Below are 24059 nucleotides of genomic sequence, written 5' to 3'. Positions count from 1 at the left end.
TCTGCTCGGTCTCGGGCCACATTCTCTTCCCTCTGAATGCGTCTTATTTCTAGACGTATATGCTCTTCTTCGCTCCGCTGCTGGATCTGCAGTTGGTCGCGTTCAGCAGCGGCGTTCAGGCTGATGAGGAAGGCCTGCTGTAGGGTCCTCTCTGCCTCGCTGGGAGAAGGCGGTTGTATAGGGGAGCCTTCCCTCGGGGTACTCCTTGCGGAGCCTTGGAGCTCTATCTCCACGGTGCTCTCCCCGTCTTCTTCCGTGCCGAGTTCTCTCTCGGTAGCGTTGTATTCCTCCCGGGACTCATCGGGGACTACTTCTTCAGTACTGGCGGGGTGTGAAGTCATGTCTGGTTCCCACTGGTCCCCACCGTGAACTTGGTCAGTTACATTAGAACCCGTAGGGGCCTCTATGGTCGGGGTAGTCTGGGCGTTGGGGTTAGACATACTTTTACTTTCTAGTTTTACCGCGTTTACTGTTAGTAGAAGACTAGGTTGTTGACTGACAGCGTAAGCCTCTAAGTACTGAGGGAGCCGTCGTTCGCGCTGCGGGCGTTGGTTAGGAGGATCGTTTCGTGGAGTGTTCATCATAGGCCATTTCAATATTAATAACACTATATTAATATTACACTAATTACCCATCCGGTTCGAAGGACCAATTGTAACTGAGGGGTACAATTCCCTGACTGTATTACTAGATATGATACTTACTACCACTACCTTTGTACTTAATATTCGGCCACCCAGTACACGGCATAAATATATTATCATGAACACTCTCACGTAGATGAAACGGATCCAACACAAATTAGAAACAGGTCTTTATTCCTACACAGCGATGGTGTGTAGAATAAGCACTTAATCACTTAATTACATTTATGAATTGAAATAGTATGCACTTTTATGGCAAGGAGTATTCGTCGGTATATCAATAGAGAATGTCCAATCTCTGAAGGCGCAGGTGGTAAATATACGACCTGGAATAGTTAAGGAATAACAGCAATGATACTTTAATGATTATACTAGATACACTAGAGGGGGTTAATCCGGTCGCTTGTAAGCCGACAGGAGTAGGAGGGGGGGGGGGGTAGAATCCGGCTGCCTCGTCCGGCCAAGGGTATCCCAGGTGAACCCACTGTAGTGCCGTTCAATGCGCCGGCGATCCTTGGACCACAGATGAAAGCAGGTGGACTCTTTGTGGGCCGGCTCTCTCCGGTCCACGGGGGAGAGACGTGAAGCGACCTCGTCTTGCAGAGCGTCTCCTCACCTTGCGTCCTCTCCAGGGGGGGGGTTCCAACACACGGCAGTGTCGGGGGTCTTTATCCATGGAATAATCAAAGTATCCAAAGCATAATCCGTGCCTGGGAAGGCGGGCTGTCGTCGGTAGAATAATCCGGTATACAGGTCCACTCGCTCGTCGGCTCTGGGGCTCCTCGGGTGCAGCTTCACATAGGGTCAACCACCCTGGGTAAGCAGCCAGTTCTCTGCCCGAAACGATGGGGTACTGACTACGGTAGTATTCTCACCGCACGAAGCACTATATATTAACAGACTATTATTAGCTTAATAGACTACGTCCAACTCGACGATATAGTGCCAAATATGACTATTCAAATATTAATATACACGATGTCTCAATACCGATGGTAGGCGAACTTGGCCTTACTCCCACACGTGGCGTCGCGGGGAGGCTTTACGTCTGTGACTCTATTGGAGGGTAAGAAACTGGACTGAAAAGAAAGTCCTACTTTAGTAGCGCAGTATATATACGCACTATGAACAAATAGTCCCATTAGTGGTGCGGTAGCCAAATTCCTACGCGGAACTAGGACTTGTTCGTACATGTCGAGCGGTACGTTTGAACTGGGTCTGAGGGGTATGGCAGCCTGGCACCAAGGTCTCGACCTATAGTAGAATGGAGACTATTATGGGATGTTCAGTAGGCTAGAATGGATATTCAATGCATATTGTACAAGGAATATACAAGGGATATCAGGGAATATTAGAGAATATACAAATACAATTAAATATATATATATAAATAAATATATATATTCGGTTTAATCTGGCCCTTCACAACATATATTCTACTATAAATACAGTGTAATATACATTCTACTATAAATACAGTGTAATATACATTCTACTATAAATACAGTGTAGTATATATTCTACTATAAATACAGTGTAATATACATTCTACTATAAATACAGTGTAGTATATATTCTACTATAAATACAGTGTAGTATACATTCTACTATAAATACAGTGTAGTATATATATTCTACTATAAATAGTGTAATATATATTCTACTATAAATACAGTGTAATATACATTCTACTATAAATACAGTGTAATATACATTCTACTATAAATACAGTGTAATATATATTCTACTATAAATACAGTGTAATATATATTCTACTATAAATACAGTGTAATATACATTCTACTATAAATACAGTGTAGTATATATTCTACTATAAATACAGTGTAGTATACATTCTACTATAAATACAGTGTAGTATACATTCTACTATAAATACAGTGTAATATACATTCTACTATAAATACAGTGTAATATACATTCTACTATAAATACAGTGTAGTATATATTCTACTATAAATACAGTGTAGTATACATTCTACTATAAATACAGTGTAATATACATTCTACTATAAATACAGTGTAATATATATTCTACTATAAATACAGTGCAGTATATATTCTACTATAAATACAGTGTAGTATATATTCTACTATAAATACAATGTAATATACATTCTACTATAAATACAGTGTAGTATACATTCTACTATAAATCCAGTGTAGTATATATTCTACTATAAATACAGTGTAGTATATATTCTACTATAAATACAGTGTAATATACATTCTACTATAAATACAGTGTAATATACATTCTACTATAAATACAGTGTAATATACATTCTACTATAAATACAGTGTAGTATACATTCTACTATAAGTACAGTGTAGTATACATTCTACTATAAATACAGTGTAGTATACATTCTACTATAAATACAGTGTAGTATACATTCTACTATAAATACAGTGTAGTATACATTCTACTATAAATACAGTGTAATATACATTCTACTATAAATACAGTGTAGTATACATTCTACTATAAATACAGTGTAGTATACATTCTACTATAAATACAGTGTAGTATACATTCTACTATAAATACAGTGTAGTATACATTCTACTATAAATACAGTGTAATATACATTCTACTATAAATACAGTGTAGTATACATTCTACTATAAATACAGTGTAGTATACATTCTACTATAAATACAGTGTAGTATACATTCTACTATAAATACAGTGCAATATATATTCTACTATAAATACAGTGTAATATACATTCTACTATAAATACAGTGTAGTATACATTCTACTATAAATACAGTGTAGTATATATTCTACTATAAATACAGTGCAATATATATTCTACTATAAATACAGTGTAATATACATTCTACTATAAATACAGTGTAGTATACATTCTACTATAAATACAGTGTAATATATATTCTACTATAAATACAGTGTAGTATACATTCTACTCCGCTGACCAAGGTATTTGACTGACAGGGCCCTCGCCCCGCCTCCCTACTACATGTGAATGAAAAATGGAGGGGGGGGACTGGGAGCAGGATGATTGGATGGATGGATGGAGGGATGGATGAAGAGGGGTAGAAAGACAAAAGGAGGGAGGGATGAGAGAAAAGGAGAGGACGGGTGGTGGAGGGCGGGAAAGAGGAAGTGATGGAGAGAAGGGTGATAGAAAGAGGGGAGGAGGAAGAGAGATGAACAGATGGAGAGGGTGAGGAAAGGGAATAGAAATCAATGGAGGAAGGAAGAGAGAGAGAGAGAGAGAGAGAGAGAGAGAGAGAGAGAGAGAGAGAGAGAGAGAGAGAGAGAGAGAGAGAGAGAGAGAGAGAGAGAGAGAGAGAGAGAGAGAGAGAGAGAGATGAGTCATCCTCTCTAAGCCATTTCCCTGGGGTATCCACTATGCTCACTGTGTGTGTGTGTGTGTGTGTGTGTGTGTGTGTGTGTGTGTCTGTGTGTGTGTGCCTATGTGTGTGTGTGTGTGTGAGAATATGTGTGTGTGTGTGTGTGTGAGAATATGTGTGTGTGTGCAATGCATGTCAGACTGTGTGTGTGTGCATGCATGTAAGTGAATGTATGCGTTTGAGAATGTGTGTGTGTGTGTGTGTGTGGGTGCGTTTGTGCATGTATGAGTTTCTATAGTTGCTGCTTTGTGTTTCCATAAATCTCTTCAAAAGTCTTCAAATCATGATATTATATAACTGCAGTAACACACATGTGCGTGTGTCTGTGTGCGTGCATTGGGTTTCAATCAAAATATTGCCAAATCCTCCTCCAACCTGTCGTGTTTAGAGCCTTCTCTCTCTCCCTGTCACATGAACCCTTTCACTACCACACTACAGATGGTTAACCTTTCACTACCACACTACAGAAGGTTAACCTTTCACTACCACACTATAGACGGTTAACCTTTCACTACCACACTACAGAAGGTTAACCTTTCACTACCACACTATAGACGGTTAACCTTTCACTATCACACTACAGAAGGTTAACACTTTCACTACCACACTACAGAAGGTTAACCTTTCACTACCACACTACAGAAGGTTAACCTTTCACTAGCACACTACAGAAGGTTAACCTTTCACTACCACACTACAGAAGGTTAACCTTTCACTACCACACTATAGACGGTTAACCTTTCACTACCACACTACAGAAGGTTAACCTTTCACTACCACACTACAGACCGACGGTTAACCGTCTGTAGTGTGGTAGTGAAAATGTTAACCTTCTGTAGTGTGGTAGTGAAAGGTTAACCTTCTGTAGTGTGGTAGTGAAAGGGTTAAGTCAAATCCCTACCCTGTGCTGTGACTTCATGTATAATGTTGTCTGACTAAGTATTGATAGCATGGTTCGTTTTTGGCACTGATATGCGAAAATTAACTACCACAGGAAGCCTACCGCCAGCCTGTAAAATAAAGTTATACCTGACTCCTAACTAGCTAACAGTAGTAGACTAGCTACTTCAATGGTAAATGGTGCATTTATATAGCTTTTATCCAAAGCGCTTTAAATTTGTTCCTCACATTGTTACCCATTCACTCACACATTCACACACCGACGGCAGAGGCGACCATGCAAGGTGCCAACCTGCTCATCGGGAGCAGTTAGGGGTTAAGTGTCTTGCTCAAGGACACTTCGACACGCTGCCTGGGAGGAGCAGGAAACGAACCAGGAACCTCTGGATTACCAGACGACTGCTCTACCTCCCGAGCCACTATCGCCCCACTTAACCAGCTAACGTTACAAACGTCTGTGTCGTCAAAGCAGTTTGGTTAGCGCATGTTAAGTTAGCGCACGTTAAGCCTGTCGTAGCTAACGCTATCTGTTGTAGGCTGGTGAAGTTGGGTATAGCTCTGCTGAGCTAGGTTGCTAAATGCACATTACTGCTATTTTTCAGAGGTGGCTGAGGATGCCAACGGCAATTCAACTGCAGAAGGTGAGTCATATCTTTCACAAAGTGCACCCTACACACACAAAGAAACACAGATAGACATGCACAAATAGGTTCCAGTCCAGCATCCTCCTGGGTTGTGCCCCACTTACTGACTGGAAGGTCTCTGTGTCTCTGTCTCTCTGTCTCTCTGTCTCTCTGTCTCTCTGTCTCTCTCTGTCTCTCTCTCTCTCTCTCTCTCTCTCTCTCTCTCTCTCTCTCTCTCTCTCTCTCTCTGCCTAGCCCTGACATGGACAACACACACAGCCACTCTGATAAAAAAAGGCGAAGCAGCGCCTCTACCACCTGAGACAGCTAAGGAAGTTCAGAGTATCAGGGAAGATACTACTTCTACTCTTGGGCTGACTGGTAACTGCCCAGGACATGTGTATGAAGTTGGGAGTGACAATTGAACTGGTAATCACATATAAATAACGTAAAAAGAAAAAGATCCAAAACCATTTGCAATATTATATAAAATGAAATATATTTTAAACAAGAACTCACTCTATTTATTGTACTGTTTGCTCATAGTTCCATATGTAATGTACTGTGTGGAGGTATGGGGAAACACATAAAAACAAACATTAACCCAATTTTCATACTACAGAAGAAAGCCATAAGAATTGTGAACCAAACAGATTTCTATGAACCAACAAACGCACTCTTTATTAAATCAAATACCTTAAAATTGGAAGATCTTGTTGATCTTAGCGCTGCAATAATAATGTATAAAGCACATAACCACTCACTTCCAAGCTACATTCAGGAGTTGTTCCAGACTAGAGAGAGCCAGTATAAACTCAGGGGAACATGTGTCTTCAATATCACAAAGGCAAGGACAAATATAAAAAGTAGATGTATATGTGTTAAGGGGTTAAACTATGGAATAACTGTGACAACGAATAAAAAATATAACCTTTTGTTTTTGCAAAATGATGTACTGAATTAAGCTTAAAAAAAGAAAATTATAATGTAATGTAAAAAGGGTAGGCAATATAAGCCTTGGCTTCAGCCTACATCTTTTCGGTCGTTTGAAAAAAAAAAAAAAAATTATAAACGTCCTACTACTTTGTAAAAGACAAGATTAATTAATTATCTTGCTATCTGTCTCTCTCTCTCTCTGTCTCCATCTCTCTCACTATCTCTCTCTGTCTCCATCTCTCTTGCTATCTGTCTCTATCTCTCTCTGTCTCCATCTCTCTCTGTCTCCATCTCTCTCGCTATCTGTCTCTATCTCTCTCTGTCTACATCTCTATCTCTCTCTGTCTCCATCTCTCTCGCTATCTGTCTCTATCTCTCTCTGTCTCCATCTCTATCTCTCTCTGTCTCTATCTCTCTCTGTCTCCATCTCTATCTCTCTCTGTCTCTATCTCTCTCTGTCTCCATCTCTCTCGCTATCTGTCTCTATCTCTCTCTGTCTCCATCTCTATCTCTCTCTGTCTCTATCTCTCTCTGTCTCCATCTCTCTCGCTATCTGTCTCCATCTCTCTCTGTCTCCATCTCTCTCACTATCTCTCTCTGTCTCCATCTCTCTTGCTATCTGTCTCTATCTCTCTCTGTCTCCATCTCTCTCTGTCTCCATCTCTCTCACTATCTCTCTCTGTCTCCATCTCTCTTGCTATCTGTCTCTATCTCTCTCTGTCTCCATCTCTCTCTGTCTCCATCTCTCTCGCTATCTGTCTCTATCTCTCTCTGTCTCCATCTCTCTCGCTATCTGTCTCTATCTCTCTCTATCTCCATCTCTCTCGCTATCTGTCTCTATCTCTCTCTGTCTCCATCTCTATCTCTATCTGTCTCTATCTCTCTCTGTCTCCATCTCTCTCGCTATCTGTCTCCATCTCTCTCTGTCTCCATCTCTCTCGCTATCTGTCTCTATCTCTCTCTGTCTCCATCTCTATCTCTCTCTGTCTCTATCTCTCTCTGTCTCCATCTCTATCTCTCTCTGTCTCTATCTCTCTATGTCTCCATCTCTCTCGCTATCTGTCTCCATCTCTCTCTGTCTCCATCTCTCTCTCTGTCTCCATCTCTCTCGCTATATCTGTCTCCATCTCTCTCTGTCTCCATCTCTCTCTCTGTCTCCATCTCTCTCGCTATATCTGTCTCCATCTCTCTCTGTCTCCATCTCTCTCACTATCTCTCTCTGTCTCCATCTCTCTCGCTATCTCTCTTTGTCTCCATCTCTCTCGCTATCTGTCTCTATCTCTCTCTGTCTCCATCTCTATCTCTCTCTGTCTCTATCTCTCTATGTCTCCATCTCTCTCGCTATCTGTCTCCATCTCTCTCTGTCTCCATCTCTATCTCTCTCTGTCTCTATCTCTCTCTGTCTCCATCTCTCTCGCTATCTGTCTCTATCTCTCTCTGTCTCCATCTCTCTCGCTATCTGTCTCCATCTCTCTCTGTCTCCATCTCTCTCACTATCTCTCTCTGTCTCCATCTCTCTCGCTATCTCTCTGTCTCCATCTCTCTCACTATCTATCTCTGTCTCCATCTCTCTCACTATCTCTCTCTGTCTCCATCTCTCTCACTATCTCTCTCTGTCTCCATCTCTCTCGCTATCTCTCTTTGTCTCCATCTCTCTTGCTATTTGTCTCCATCTCTATCTCTCTGTCTCCATCTCTCTTGCTATTTGTCTCTATCTCTCTCTGTCTCTATCTCTCACGCTATCTGTCTCCACATCTCTCTCTTGCTATCGGTCTCTGTCTCTATCTCTATCTCTCTGGAGATGGATGAGAGAGAGAGAAAGAGAGAGATGGAGGGAGAGAGAGCGAGAGAGATAGCGAGAGATGGAGGGGGAGAGAGCAAGAGAGAGAGATGGAGGGAGAGAGATGGAGGGAGTGAGAGCAAGAGAGATAGAGAGAGATGGAGGGAGAGTGAGAGAGATGGGGGGAGAAAGAGCGAGAGAGAGATGGATGGAGAGACAGAGATGGAGGGAGAGTGAGATAGAGAGATAGAGGGAGAGAGAGCAAGAGAGAGATGGAGGGAGAGACAGATGGAGGGAGAGAGAGCAAGAAAGATAGAGAAAGATGGAGGGGGAGTGAGCGAGAGAGAGATGGAGGGAGAGAGGGATGGAGGGAAAGAAAGAGATGGAGGGAGTGAGAAAGAGATGGAGGGGGAGAGAGAGAGAGGGACAGAGAGACATGGAGAGCATGGAGTGAGATAAACGAAGAGAAAGACAGAGATGGACAGAGAGAGGAGTAATAAAGCCATAAAGGGGGCGGAGTCACCTTGAGGATAACGTCGTTGAGTTTAGTTCCTATACAGTTCCTGGGTCCGTTGCCGAGGGAACACAGGAAGTGCTCCTGGCCTGCGTTCCTGGATACAACAACACAGGGGCCACACACACAGCGTAAAAACAAAAATATCCAAAACCATTGCAATATTATATAAAATGAAATATATTTTAAACAAGAACTCACTCTATTTATTGTACTATTCGCTCATAGTTCCATACATAATGTACTGTGTGGAGGTATGGGGAAACACATAAAACAAACATTAACCCAATTTTCATACTACAGAAGAAAGCCATAAGAATTGTGAACCAACTAGATTTCTATGAACCGACAAACTTTATTAAATCAAATACCTTAATAAAATTGGAAGATCTTGTTGATCTTAGCGCTGCAATAATAATGTATAAAGCACATAACCACTCACTTCCAAGCTACATTCAGGAGTTGTTCCAGGCTAAAGAGAGCCGGTATAAACTCAGGGGAACACAAAGGCAAGGACAAATATAAAAAGTAGATGTAGGTTCCCCAACAGCAGGGATAGGCTGCAGAGGAGCCTGAGGAATCTTCTGGTTTGGTTTACCAACAACCTGACACACATGGCACGAGCGGCAATATTGTGCCACATCTGACTTTAAACCAGGCCAACAAAAATGTCTTAGCACACGATCATAAGTTTTCCTGACTCCCATGTGACCAGCAAGATCATGGATCATGTGCTAGATGCAGTATATCAGGATGATACACGGCTGGAACAACAATCTGAAACACACTGCCCCAGTCATCCAGACTGGACAGGTTAGGTGGTGTCCGCTTTCTCATGAGCACGTCATTGCTAACAAAATATCCTTGAGACGTATCCATCATTGCATCCTCTAAAACCGCCTCTTCAAAGAGGGATGACAAGGAGACATCCTTGTTTTGCTCTAGTACTAGCTGCTCATGAGACGGTATCACCTTACCAAAACCCTCATCAGGGCCACTTTTCAACTCAACAAAGAACGTGTCACTAAGTGTCATATCACAATCTGAGTTACCAACATCATGGGTGTCACATTTGACCTTTGACATTGCGCGTGTTACAGCACACACAGGGAACACTCCTGGATGTTTCTGTGCCAGCTCATCAGGAACCTCAGAAACTACAGGGATGGGAATTACAACTGGAGTAGCCAGCACTTTGCCACCGGCCAAATCGTTCCCTAGAATGAAGGACACACCCTTTATGGGGATGTGAGAGCACACTCCTACAACAACATTGCCTGATACTAGGGGAGAGTGTAGCGAGACCTCATGCAAAGGTGTATTCACAAAGCCTCCTCCAAAGCCCTGAACAATGGCACCGGAATGCAATGAAGAATCTTCCGAAAATGGCAAAATCCCATCCAGAATGAGAGACTGAAAAGCTCCTGTATCTCTCCATATTGTAATAGCCTGCATGTATGTGTTAAGGGGTTAAACTATGGAATAACTGTGACAACGAATACAAAATTTGTAGTTTGATACATCAATTTAAGAAATTGTTCAAATATAAGGTGATACATAAATGTGACCCAGTCTGATGATGATGCCTACAAGTCGCCAGGGTGAAATGACAGAGAGACACAATACATTTTTTTATTTTTTTTATATATAACTACAGTTCGAGAGTTGAAGAACATATTTAGTATAACAGCGAACAGATATAATAACTCTAATTGTAAGAATTCTGTGTTTAAAAAAGGCTGTTTTGAAACAGTTTGTCCTCTCCACAGAGGAGAGGTCGGGCTGGGTTTTTTTTTGCATCCGAATAGAGTTGCGCGTTGGGAGGTACACCCACGCTGTGTGTTTATTCAGATTCACTGAGCCAGGTAAAGGCATTCACACAGTTCTGTTAATGCTATTCAGGTGAGGGTAGTTGTCCACGCTCCCCCCCCCCCCCCAAACTAGCTAAAGTGTGAAAATCTTTGAGAGGCATTTTCTCCCCTTGAGTGTTCTAGACAACAGACTGCTTTACAAAATTTAAATGAATATATGATATTGTATGACATCATTTGAAAGCTTACATTCTGTACGTTCACAATCTGGAAAAATCTGGAAAATGAAAATGGAGATATGTCGGCACAAACGCTGGACTTGGTCACAAATGTGAAACCTTATTATAATCCTAATAATATTTTATTATAACAACTGTATTCAAATCGTGACAAGAAAAAGAAGAAAAAAACGTGTATACGTATTGTATGAACTATTATCACTACATGTCCCTGCGCAATATCTGCAGGAGGCTGCGCGGTATTTGATAAAGGTTAAATGTGTGCCAGAATACTGTAACGATCTCCGTTATTGCCGACTCACCGACTCAGGGGGGTTAGTTCTCACGGTATGGTTTATTACAGTCTCTGGTTACAGCATACAACCTGGGTGCATCACCTCTCGTCGTTCCCAACTAACTGCACCTGACACTGTTAACTAACAAGAGAGTGCACGCTGTGCCACACCCTCTTATACCTTTAGCCGAGGCCAGCCCCTGCACTCCAGCCTCTGTCACCACGCGGCTTACGCGACCAATAGCATATCACTGCCAGCCCGAGATGGCGGAGTGCTGAGTGACGGCTGACCAATGACCCCCAAACTCAGGGTCGCTACAATACCATTGTAAACTAGAAAGGTGCGCTCAGTAGAGCACAAAATCTCCACCAAGGCGGCAGCATAGACCAATGACAACAGTCGAAGCAGGGCTGGAGTAAACGGGAAGTAACAGGCATTATTTAATTTTGAAAAACCCTGGCCAGAAGTCTTAGCCACTAGGTGGCACTCAGCTTCCAAGCACAAAGCAGAGCTGGGGTAAACAGGAAACAGGAAAAAAGTGACAGATAACGACGTACATGTAGAACCATTCTGTAGAATCTGTCTACGTTAATGCTAATAATCATAATTGGTCAGTGTGTTTGTCTGTGCATATGCTAATGCTAATGCGGAAACAGGAAACAGGAAGTGAGTGCCAGACGAAAGGGCACAGGCAGAATAGTTTACTGTCTAATGTTAGCATTCTAATGCTAATAACTATAATTGGAGAGCGGTCAGCAGTGGTGTAGTGGAGGCCCCCGCCACCCCCGCGGTGCGGGGGGGCCCCGGAGCTTAGGGGGCCCCGCCCCCACTGTAGACTATCCTCTTAGATTTTGTAACGCCAGCGAACAGGGCGCAGACAGTGGAGCCCAATATGGTCTGTGGGGCTGCAGCTGGATGCATCTCTCGCAGAGGGCGGGGCCTCCCCCTCCCTGCTATGATTTGCTCACCTGCGATAGGGCTAGGCTGATAACTAATGTTCATTGGCAGCGTTCAAAACACAGCGGGAAGGCGCCGGTAAAAATGCCGCAAATATCCAAGCAAGCGGCGGTGCTTAGAAAAACAAGATGAGAGCGAAAGCCGCGCCGCGTCCACAGCCCAGCCAGGCCCCCAGCCACGCTACAGCCGGCGAGACAGGTTAGAAGAATAGAACGTTGTATTCGCCATAACCAGTATGCTACTACAGGTTACATGTATGCATCAAAACGGTTACATTGTTTGTGTCGCTCCGCAGAGCTGAGCGTGAGAGCGCGGAGTTGGGCAGTGGTCTATAGTGAACGAGAGTGTTGTTGTTATTATTATTATTATTATTATTATTATTATTATTATTATTATTATTATTATTATTATTATTATTATTATTATTATTATTAACACTTTGATTGCCGGAAAACGCTTTTTCACGTCATTCAGAGCCATGCTAAAGGTGCCGAGGACGCCGTAACTCGTCTTTGATATCAATATTTCAAAAATCTGTGATCGAAATCATATTTTCTTTCCGGAGCCCTGAGATGTGCTGGTGGGCTCCCACCAACTGTCTAACGGTTCGAGAGCGCCATCTGGTGGCCTATCGGCAGAGGGAGGGGCGCCCCAAACAGGAAGTGCTCATCCATATGAGCTCTGGGCACTCGCGTCCGGTAGCCGGACTCCATCTCAACACACTGGATGATCAATCGCTCGCCCTAACTCAATAAACAATGTTATTTGGATGTATATAGTATTATACAAGCTGGAAATGGTTCATCAGGATAAACATCCCATAATCGAAAACGGTCTACAGGATCGTCCAACGGCGCGAGGAAGATCCGGTAAGATTCAGCGTTATTTTTGAACGTGTTCCATATAAACTGTTATGATGAACATATGACCCACACTAGATGAATGATATAACGCTGCCCACGGAATTATAAACGATCCCCCGCCCATCCGGTCATCATCAGATCATACGTAGATCATTCTAGAAGTACGTCCAATTTAAATTTTTTATATCGCCCCGATTGCCATCAAACTGTATTTCATCATCAATATAATGCATTTGGGGCTATAAATCACGTTCTGGAGAAAGCTGCAGAAAGAGATGAAAACATACTTATACATTAGACCATACTTTACTATGAATATGTGAATGAAAAAGTTTAACGTTGCTACACAATGAACAATACATATAGGACTTTGAATGGGCCCTAATAATGGCAATGTAGCAATAGAATTTAAAAAGTTATAGCCATGCAAAGAAGGGGTACTTCTCCATAGACAAATAGAGCTGGCAATCTATGGTATATCATGAATTTAACCCATGGCAATCAAAGTGTTATTATTATTATTATTATTATTATTATTATTATTATTATTATTATTATTATTATTATTATTATTATTATTATTATTATTATTATTTATTATTATTATTATTATATCACTTATCTCAGCACCCCCGCTGCTGAAGCCCTGATTATATTATATTATTATACAGTTCCTACTGACCCTATACTGTTTACAAAAGATGCCTGAAAAAATAAACATTTAAAAAAGTTGCCTACAGCCGCCGAGTGCTCCCTCGGGCCGAATATTGCCCCGATCCTCGCGAGATTAAACCCACCGGTACCTCTCGGCGTGCCGAAGCTTTTCCTAAATCACTTCCATCATTGAAAAGGTCGGGAAAAGGTCGGCCCTGAAAATTTCGCGTGATTTTAAAAACGCTGTATTAAGTGAGCCTATTATGGCAAGCTTTCTACCGTGGGTACATCTGGGCGTCCCGCAACTTTTACTCATTCACATGTAGCCCCGAAAATGCTTAGAAAAGGAAAGCCGAAAGCGTGGAATAAACTCGCCGAAACGGAAAAGTGTCCCACGGGCGCGCCGTGATTCCGATCCGCGTGAAAATATTCACGGCCATAGAGGAGACCGTGGGACACCTTTTTGCAACCGAATATGTGTCTCGAATTTGCTCCCACGCGGCGAGAAAAAAGCAACATTATCTCACTTTATTGATTTAGGGGAGTGGGCGGGGCCTCATTGTCTGATCTGCGGGGGGGCCCCGACATATTGCGCAACGCCACTGGCGGTCAGTGTGTTTGTCTGTGTGGTTGTTAGCATTAGCAAACTACAGGTTCACTATGTTGTAAACAGGTGTCAGAGAGCTGATTACCGGAGATCAGCTCACCCCCTTGCATTCAAAAGGTGTAACTTCATATTGAATATGTATTTCAATGATGGAATGACAATAATGGGAATTAATTCAAATGAAACACTTGTCGTTGACAGAAGTTGCATCCAAAATGGCCCTGTAGTTTGCGGGATTAGCTGCGGACAGAGTCACTCACACATGCTCTCCCCCCTGGCTTCTTAAGTATCGTGGTGCTGCAGAGAAGTCCTGACCTACAAATTGTGTTCCACAGACTTAAAGGGGAATTTAATACTCTTGCTTTACTACAGAGTAGGGCTGACCCCTATTAGTCGATTAGTCGACTAATCGGTCAAAAGGAGCCGTAGTCGACTGCCAACCTCTTAGTCGAATACAAAAAAATATATATATATATATTTTTATTTAAAAAAATCATTCTTTCCAAAAAAAAAGAGGCCTAGAAGCGTGGCTAACGCTAATGGCACGCATACCAGAGGCTAACTGCCTACGAAAACAGGCACAGAGGCACTGAAAGAGGATTTCACCCATCTAATGAACACACTAGACTAGATAAATATCAAGATGTATCCATCAGTGGACCAATTGCATGCTTTTGCAGAGGACAAGAAGCCTTCAGTCGACTCCTTCAGACATTAAGCACCCCCCACAGCCCAAATGGAATGAAAAAAAGAAAAATAAATATTTTTTTTTAAATATATTATACTTTTTTATAAATTTCTTTTTTTATTAGTAGTCGACCAATAGTCGACTAACGGCAAATTTTGGCCTATCATAGTCGACCATCCAAATCCTTAGTCGGGGACAGCCCTACTACAGAGTAACATTTTGTTTCATATGGATGGACTGCACCCAGTAGTAGACTAGCTACTTAAATGGTAAATGGTGCATTTTAGGTTTTATCCAAAGCGCTTTACAATTTGTTCCTCACATTTTTACCCAGTCACTCACACATTCACACACCGACAGTGGAGGCAACCATGCAAGGTGCCAACCTGCTCATCGGGAGCAATTAGGGGTTAAGTGTCTTGCTCAAGGGCACTTCGACATGCTGCCGGGAGGAGCCAGAATCCGACCAGGAACCTTCCAATTACCAGATGACCACTCTACCTCCTGAGCTACTGTCACCCCCATATATTTCCCGCTTATATTTACCGTGTTTACTTCTTTTCACCTACAATTTCCACACTTTTGGGTCCAGTGGACCCGAACTCCACGTATTCAATTCAATTCAATAAAAAAAACTGTATTAGTCCCGCAAGGGGCAATTTAAGGCATGAATACGGCAAACAGCTGCACTTATACACATCCAAGACAGAACAGGGGACAGGAGACATACATGACACTATTAAAGCACAAGAGACATGACACTGTTAGAACAGGATCCTTATATTGTTGATCTATCGAGTCTAATAAATAAATTCGGTCAGTACAAAGAAAAGTGCACTTTCGTCAAAAAAAAATTAATCAAGGGGGGTCAAAGGGTGTATATTAGTGAACTGACCATTCCTTGTACTGTGGTCATTCACCAGTCGAATGGCCTCTGGAACAAAACAAAACTTCCTTCTGTTTGTTTTACAGGCAGGCTGTCTAAAGCGCTTTCCTGATGGCAACAAATCAAAACACACATGTGTATAGTCATTAATTATCATATGTGCTTTCTTGAGCACTTGATCACTGTTAAACTGCACTAGGGATCTTTGTGTTTTGCCAATAATCTTTTGAGCTAAGGTTGACAACACCTTGCAGTTTGTTCTTGTCTCTTTGACAGAGGGATGTGAACCAACATACAAATGAAAATGTTAGAATACTTTCAATAAAGGAAGAATAAAACTTTGCCAGAATTCTCTGGTCGACTCCAAAGGAGTTTAGTTTACGAAGACAGTACAGACGCTGATGGGCCGTTTTTATTATAACATCATTCTGTATTGTTGCTAAAGTTGAGTTTGTCATCAAACAGTTCCTAACTATTACACCAGGTTACAACAGGTTACACCAGTCTATGTAATATAAATGTGTAGGGAGGTGCAGTGTTCTGTATTCTCTCTATATGTTCTTCACATAAAATGAGCCAATGAGTCATTGTATCATTGCTCTTTTAGTAGACCTTCAAAACAGGTCGCACAGACCAGAACACCACATAGTGTAAAACCTTCTCAACATTCCTACTACTAGGATTTCTCTTTTAACAACGCAAGAACAACAGTGGCGTCTCATCTCACTGTGCACTACAGTAGGTAAAGATTGACTTACATCAATCAATATTTACTGGTCCTTACTCCAGGTTATACCAGGTTACAACAGGGTATACCAGGCTACAACAGGTTATACCAGGCTACAACAGGTTATACCAGGCTACAACAGGTTATACCAGGTTACAACAGGTTATACCAGGCTACAACAGGTTATACCAGGCTACAACAGGTTATACCAGGCTACAACAGGTTATACCAGGTTACAACAGGTTATACCAGGCTACAACAGGTTATACCAGGTTACAACAGGTTATACCAGGCTACAACAGGTTATACCAAACTACAACAGGTTATACCAGGCTACAACAGGTTATACCAGGTTACAACAGGTTATACCAGGCTACAACAGGTTATACCAGGCTACAACAGGTTATACCAGGCTACAACAGGTTATACCAGGCTACAACAGGTTACATCAAGGGGACAGTGGCTCAGGGCCAGGGGGAGAGTGGTCATCTGGTAATCCGGAGGTTCAATAATATGCTAGCTTTTATTCTCTCCGCCACTTCTAACCACATTGCAATTTTGGATTCACTGACACCTAAAATTCTTGCTGTAGATATTTCTAGATAAATCACATCGAGATATGTAAGAATCCAAACCTTCCGACACATTTTTTCTGGTTGAAACCATCGTGATGCTATCAGCTTTTTAGCCGCTGTGATACCAGATAAAACTAATCTCTTTAGCTGTAGGGACTGCAAACTCAAAAACATCATTCAACAGCAATACAGAGGGGTGTACAGGTATATTCAGAATTAAAAAATTTGATAATCGCTGGGACACTTCTTTCCAGAATATCTTAACTGGTGGGAAATCCCAGTACATGTGCATAAATGTACCCTCATCCCCATTTGTACATAAGGAGCATCTGGAGTCTTGTTTAAGTCCCATTCTGTTCAATCTTTTAGGAGTCAGGTATGTCCTATGAATATAGTTAAGATTGATTTGTTGATGGTCCGGGTTACGTGACGCAAGTCGAACGTTTGCCCAGGCTTCTTGCCAATCAAAATTTATTTCCAGGTCTGGTATATCCCTCCTCCAGACTGAGTCTAGGGGGAGGATTCCATACGAGGACGTTAGTAATTGATGATAAAAATCTGATACAAAACCTCTCGATGTCTCTCTTTCATAGAATAATTTGTGGTATCTGTGGTGTTCTATTGGTATCCTTAATGGGACTCCATGAGCCTTCAAACATACCAATAACTGTGCGTAAAAATAATATGTGGATCTGGTGAGATACATTTTTTTATGTATTTCTTCATATCTACAAAAACCCTGTTTGTTGAAAACATCTCCTAATGTGTGTATGCCCTGCTTTTCCCATTTGGGGTATCTTATAGGTCGTTTTCCAATCAGGAGTACATTGTTATTGAATAGGGGAGTATGACTATGCCATTTATGTGGGTTAGAATATTTTGTTTGTGTTTCACGCCATATCCGGATCGCATGAGTAATAATGGGGCCAAATTTCTATTCGCATTGCTTAATTGAGAATTTGGTGTATACTATGTCCTGCAGTCTATGTGGTGCTACTATATTTACTTCTAAATTTCTCCAGGATACTGATGCTTGGGATTAAAACCAGGTTGTCAGTGGTCTTAAAGTGTACGCCTTAAAATAGTGGTAAAAATCTGGAAATGCCATACCTCCGTCGGCTTTGTTTCTCTGTGCGGTGGATCTTTTTATACGTGGTGGTTTGTTATTTCAAATAAATGTGTATGCGGTAGAGTGTAATCTTTTCCAGTAACCATCTGGATTAGGGGTAGCGGTAGCATTGAGCTAATTAAGTTGATTCTAGGTAGGACATCCATCTTAACTATTGATACCCGTGCCTGTACTGAGTTTTTAAGTTTTGACCACCTGTCAAAGTCGTATTTGATCTTATTTTGAATTTTTATGTAATTGTACTTCACCGTTTGGCTTATAGTAGGGAATACTTCAACTCCCAAACATCTAAAGTGTTTAACCATTGGTATTTCTTCTGGAAGGAGTATATTTTTTGCAGGGGCATTAAGTGGAAGGAAAGCCGACTTTGGCCAATTTATCCTAAATCCCGATAGATTGCCAAATTCATCAATCAACTTGAGAAGATGAGGCATTGCGGTGTTAGGGTTTTGCATGAACAGTATTACGTCGTCCGCATATAAACTAATTTTATGTTGTGTGCCCTTGATTGCGATTGGTTCTATGGATTGGGATTGTCTTATATATTGTGCTAAAGGCTCTAATGATAAATCGAATAGTCCGGGACTAAGAGGGAAACCCTGTCTAGAAGAGCGTGATACCGGAAAGATATCGGAGGTGATTATACCTGTTGTAATCATGGCCAATGGGTCTTTGTATAATACTTTAATCATATCAATGAATCCTTTTCCTAACCCCATCCTTTCTAATACTGCCCATAGATAAGACCATTCCAACCTATCAAAAGCTTTCATCGCATCCAGGGACAGCATCGCCTTAGGTGTGGTGTCGTCCTTGCTGGCATCTAGTACGTGTAGTAATCGTCTTATATTATCCGTGATCAAGCAGCCTCTTATGAAGCCAGTCTGATCCGGATGAACTAAAGACGTCATATTCTTTTGAAGTTTGATGGCTAATACCTTAGAGTACAGCTTGATATCGGTTCCAAGGAGGCTTAAGGGTCTATAACTACCGCAATCGGTGGGGTCTTTGTCTTTTTTAAGGAAGACTGTTATGAGTGCAATATTGTCGTTCTTATGGAAGTTCCCCTCCTTGATTGAGTATAAAATCATATTAAGTAATAGGGGTCCAATTACGTCCCAACATGAGAGGTACATTTCTGGTGGGATACCGTCTCTTCCAGGAGCCCTACCACTTTCCATTTCAGATATGGCCTCCCTAAGTTCATCTAGTGTGATGGGTGTTTCTAACTGTTTAGCGTCATCCTCTGATAGTTTAGGGAGGTTAATTTGATTAAGATATGTGTCCATTTTGTTTTGATCGAAGGTCGTTTCTGATTTATACAATTTGGAGTAGAACTCTTTGAATGTCTCGTTGATTTTTTTAGGGTCTGTAACAAGTCCTTGTTGTGCTTTAATGGTAGTTATATCTGCAAAGAGTGGAATCTTAAAGTGACCCCAGAGGGGTCACCACTGGTATCACAGAGCGATGAGAGAGGGTGGGTGAAAACACAGGAACACTGAAATAAATACAAATAAAAGCTATAGAAAACACAAAACAGGATACAATTTTTTTTAAACAAATAACTACCACTGCCTAGCAGTTGAAAACAAACAAGAAACCAAAAGCACTAGAAAACCCTAGAAACATGTACTTGGGACGCTCCTCTACTACTGAGGGAAAACATGAAATGAACAAGCATCTGAACACAGGAAACCGAGCCTAAACAGGTTAAAGGCCCTGCACACCTGACACCAATCAGGTGGCAATCAAGCCCACACACCTGCCATGCCGCATGGCAATTAACTGGTGTCTGGTGATTGACAGCTCACCAGAGAGAAACCCCCAAATACATCCAAAGCACACAGGAGTAAACTAAAACCAAACCCACATAACCCGCGATCCATCCCACAGTCAGTTCTATGTCGTTATGGCTTGCTCAGCACCTGTCTGCATATATCTCGCTTCAGCGTATATACACTGAATAAAAACGTCCACCATGTACCTTTACATGCCAGCATTCATCTGACCACACCCCCATCCGCTTACCTACATAAGCAGGGGTGGGGCCACACACTCATCTCCTTCGCAAATTTCATCCACAAGCGAGTGCCTGCTATATGCCCACTTGACGTGGAGAAAAATATTTAGTCTGAGGAAAGGAACAAGGAGATCATATCTTTATTTTCTCTCTCACTATTTTCAAGAAAATACGGCGATATTGTCTTCGTTACTGGAGTGTCTGGATCATTCCGACCTTCAACGGCTTTTTCGTATTAGGAGCTCACGCCGCTGACATGCTTCCCAGCTACAGTTCTCCTTGCTGCGGCTGGATGGGGTTACCCTCCGGCAACACAGCTGGACTGTAGGACGCACCGACTGTTGTGAGAAGCGGTTGTTTCCAGGCTGGGTACGTACTGTTTTGCTTGCAAGCTCTGGTTGTTGTTGATGCTGTGGGGGTTAACTGACAATTTACGAAACACCGACTCCAGGCTAGGGTCCTCTGCTCAGCTTAAACGGCGGTCGGAGGATCTTGGTCTGACGCCCATGATGGTTAATCTAGTGGGCCGCGACTAGATCCTGGTGATCCCAGGATTCTCGAGCGGATGCTTCTCTGTCCCGTGCAGGCCCCATCTTTCATATACAAATGAAAGTATACCCTAACGAGGAAATGTGGGCATAGGATCTTCTTTATCGGGAGTTCCATGCTCAAAGGGCCCCGCTGTATGTCTGGATCACCGTTGACAACTGTGTTCTGACTTTCTTTTTCTTTTCCCTGTTAGGGGAGGGATTGGGACAGCGGCCTGTCTGAAGTGTGGCTTGTTATGTCATTGTGTACAGTTCAGGTGATAGCTGCTTAGCTTGCGTGCTAGTTTGTGGACTACTGTGTTAGCCAGTCAGCTGTTAGCTGCGCAGCTGTTAGCTGCGGCGTTAGCTCGCTGTGTTTACCAGGCTAGTAATCGTTAGCTTGTTGCTATCAGCCGAACGGCTGTTAGCTTAATGCTACACTGTTGAACGTTTTCTGTGACTATAACATGCCTTAAACACTCTGACTACGACGTCATCTTTGACAGAGGATGTTAGTCGAACCTACCGGGAGCCCGGCCGGCGAGGACTGCGTCAACATGGAGAACCGTAGCGGCTGGGTGGCGCAGCGACGCTGCCCTTGTCGTCAACACAGGAATGCTGTGTTCAACGTCGGTGCCCCGTTAGCCAAATTGCAGTTCGCTTGGCCTGCGCTCAGGGTAGGAAGGTCCCGACCGGACCTTAAACACTTCTTCTTTCCTTCCCTTCTAAATGTTTTGTAATAACGATGTTTTCCAAAACGGGTGTTGCTGCAATACATTGAGGATATGACGCGTGTTGTGTCTGAATTGTCTTGTCACTGGTATGGCTTCTGTTACGAAGGGTCAGATTAAACCGAATATATATATTTATTGCCTGAGTGAGATCCCATGTATAATATTTGTATATCGTTTGATATCCCTTGTATATTCTTTGTACATATACACGGAATATCCCTTTACCTGGTACAGGACAGACCATAATATTCGTTCTCCTATTGGAAGCGATCCCCTAGGCGCCACGGCCATACCCCCCAATGTCTAGTTCAAAGTCACCGCCAAGGCTTGTCTCAACATGCCCAGTTCTGCGCAGGAATACGAGACAGAAATAAGGCTGGTACTAGATTGTTCACCTTACGTATAAATACGTTGCAGGTGGATACAGCAGTAGAGTTACCCAATAAGTTGAAGCCTCACACCACGATACAACGTGCTGTGAAGTGGGCCCGTTTTTGCCCCGAAATAGAGCCTTGAGACCACGTGCAAACTAATAGCTGAAGTATCAGAGTTTAACGCTGTACCGTCGAGTTCGACCTATTCTATTATTCAGTAATAGTCTATTTAAGTATAGTGTATCGTGCGGCTACCGTTCTACAGTGACCAGCATTACCAACGCTTCCTCGTACCTAGCTAGTGTGCTTATCCAGGCTGGGCGGCTTAACCTGGTGCCGTCATCCGAGGAGCCCTAGACGAGGACCGTGTGGATATGTACACTGGATAACCTACCCGACGACTACAGAGCCCTTTTCGGCTGGATTATATTTGCTTTGGTCCTGTAGCTGATGGAGCGGAGAATCGTCTACACCCACAATTGTGTGGGATTTACCCTGTGAGGAGCAACGTCGAGCCCGCCTCTAGGACGCCTGAGGCTGGCTAGCTTTCTTCCATGCGGAGCTGCATACCGGAGAATAGCTGTTGTTCGTCTGCGGATCAAGAGAATATTGCACTGTCTCCTGTACCTGGAGTCTCCTTGTTCTTCGTTGACCCAGACTTTCGTTACCGACAAATCCTCTCCCCTGCTGGCCTACAACCGGAGGGACCCTACTAGTATCTCCCGCTGCCCTACTAGTGTACCATAGATATAATTCCTAATTCCTATAATACAGGTGGTATTCATTATCTCCTGCGTAATATTCTAATGGACTTACGCTCTTGATCTATTCACGCACATTCTTCGCCTTACAAGCGCGACTCTAAGTAAAGTAATGTAATATAATATTATTGCTGCTAATAAATATTATTCTAACCAAGATTTGTTGTGGAACCGTGTCATTGTGGAAGTGTTCATCTCATATACCTGTGTACTGTATGGCCAGTAGTAATGTACATAAGACAGTAGTGGTTTAATGATACCATACTTATTCAATACAGTCAGGGAATTGTATCCCCTCAGTTACAGCTTCTCTCTCCATAGAAATCGGGTTGTTGTTTTACATGTGTAAAAATGATCTGGTTAGTTGTGTTGAGAACATGTGTGTTCATGTACCGTGAACTCACAACTAAGGGGGTTAATTAACCTATAAAGCTATGCTTAGTGACATATGAGTGAAGAATGAATTCTTTTCTCAGCCTGTAATGACAATGAACAGTGTGTTCACATATTAACAGGGTTACCTGTTCAACTTGGCCGTATCAAGGGTAAGGTAGGAGGGGTGTTCCCCCCGGTTTCCCTGGGGCTTCCCCACCCTCCTCTCAGACATGTTGTTTACAATATATTGTGTCACTGTGTTTGTGGGGATACGATGTAACCCTTCGCTTAATTGCTGGGGTTGTGCTAATCGCTTGAGGAACTATATTTTCCTAAAGAAAAGATTGTTTGGTCGCTTATCGTGTGTGCTTAGCAAGGCCTGTGGCCAATACATAATCGGGGATTCTGTATTCTTTCGTTATGAAAAACGGCGTTCCTCTGTAGCAAGAGTGTACTTGCCATTTTTTGTTGTGATAAAGGGTTGTGTGTGTCTTGTGATCTACAACTGGGTTAGGTTTGGCCACAGAAGCACATGTGTAAGTCTGGTACCGGGGCTCTTAAGGGGGCCCTCTCTATTCTGTGCTTTTTCCTTAGTAAAAATCAGATAGCAGGTTAGCACATGAGCTGTGTGAAGCTGTTAGACACTTCATGTAGCTGACTATGACTGTGTCATGCTCTTTTTTGTCATTACATCATATTATGGGTGTGGGGTCGTAAAGGGGTGAACTGGTAATCATTTCCTCCCCTTTTTGATTGGTCAGGGGTTAAAACCTCCTGTCCGTCAAGGTTCCTGTCACGTTGCTGTTCGGCACGTTACAGGGTAAGAGGGGGGGGGGGGGGGGGAGTTTCCTGGTCCCACGCCCTGGAAGATTGGGCGTGTGCACCGCAGAAATTCCCCCGCCATAGAGTACGTCACTGTGCGCGTCTCTGTTGGTAAGACTTCCGTGAGTTGTTCAGGTCCATGTGATGAATCTGTTTCAGGGAGTTGTCAGAGCTCCTCCTCACGAAGCTCCTCCTCTGGCCTTCTGTGAGTTAGGACTCTCCTTCCCTGTGAGGGA

General features: G+C 42.6%; 1 pseudogene across 1 annotated transcript in view; it reads right to left on the bottom strand.

Moving 5' to 3' along the window:
- LOC311237961 (cytochrome P450 26B1-like) overlaps nt 1-24059 on the bottom strand; it is a 110125-nt pseudogene that overhangs the window by 20578 nt on the left and 65488 nt on the right. The window contains exon 10 of the transcript XR_014621094.1: nt 8809-8896. The product of XR_014621094.1 is annotated as a cytochrome P450 26B1-like (transcript). The remainder of the gene's footprint in view (nt 1-8808; nt 8897-24059) is intronic.

Source organism: Notolepis coatsorum (assembly GCF_963971535.1).
Source record: "Notolepis coatsorum genome assembly, chromosome: 12".
Taxonomy (NCBI): Eukaryota; Metazoa; Chordata; class Actinopteri; order Aulopiformes; family Paralepididae; genus Notolepis; species Notolepis coatsorum.
Note: the sequence above shows the minus strand (reverse complement) of the source record. Positions and strands in the feature narration are given on the sequence as shown.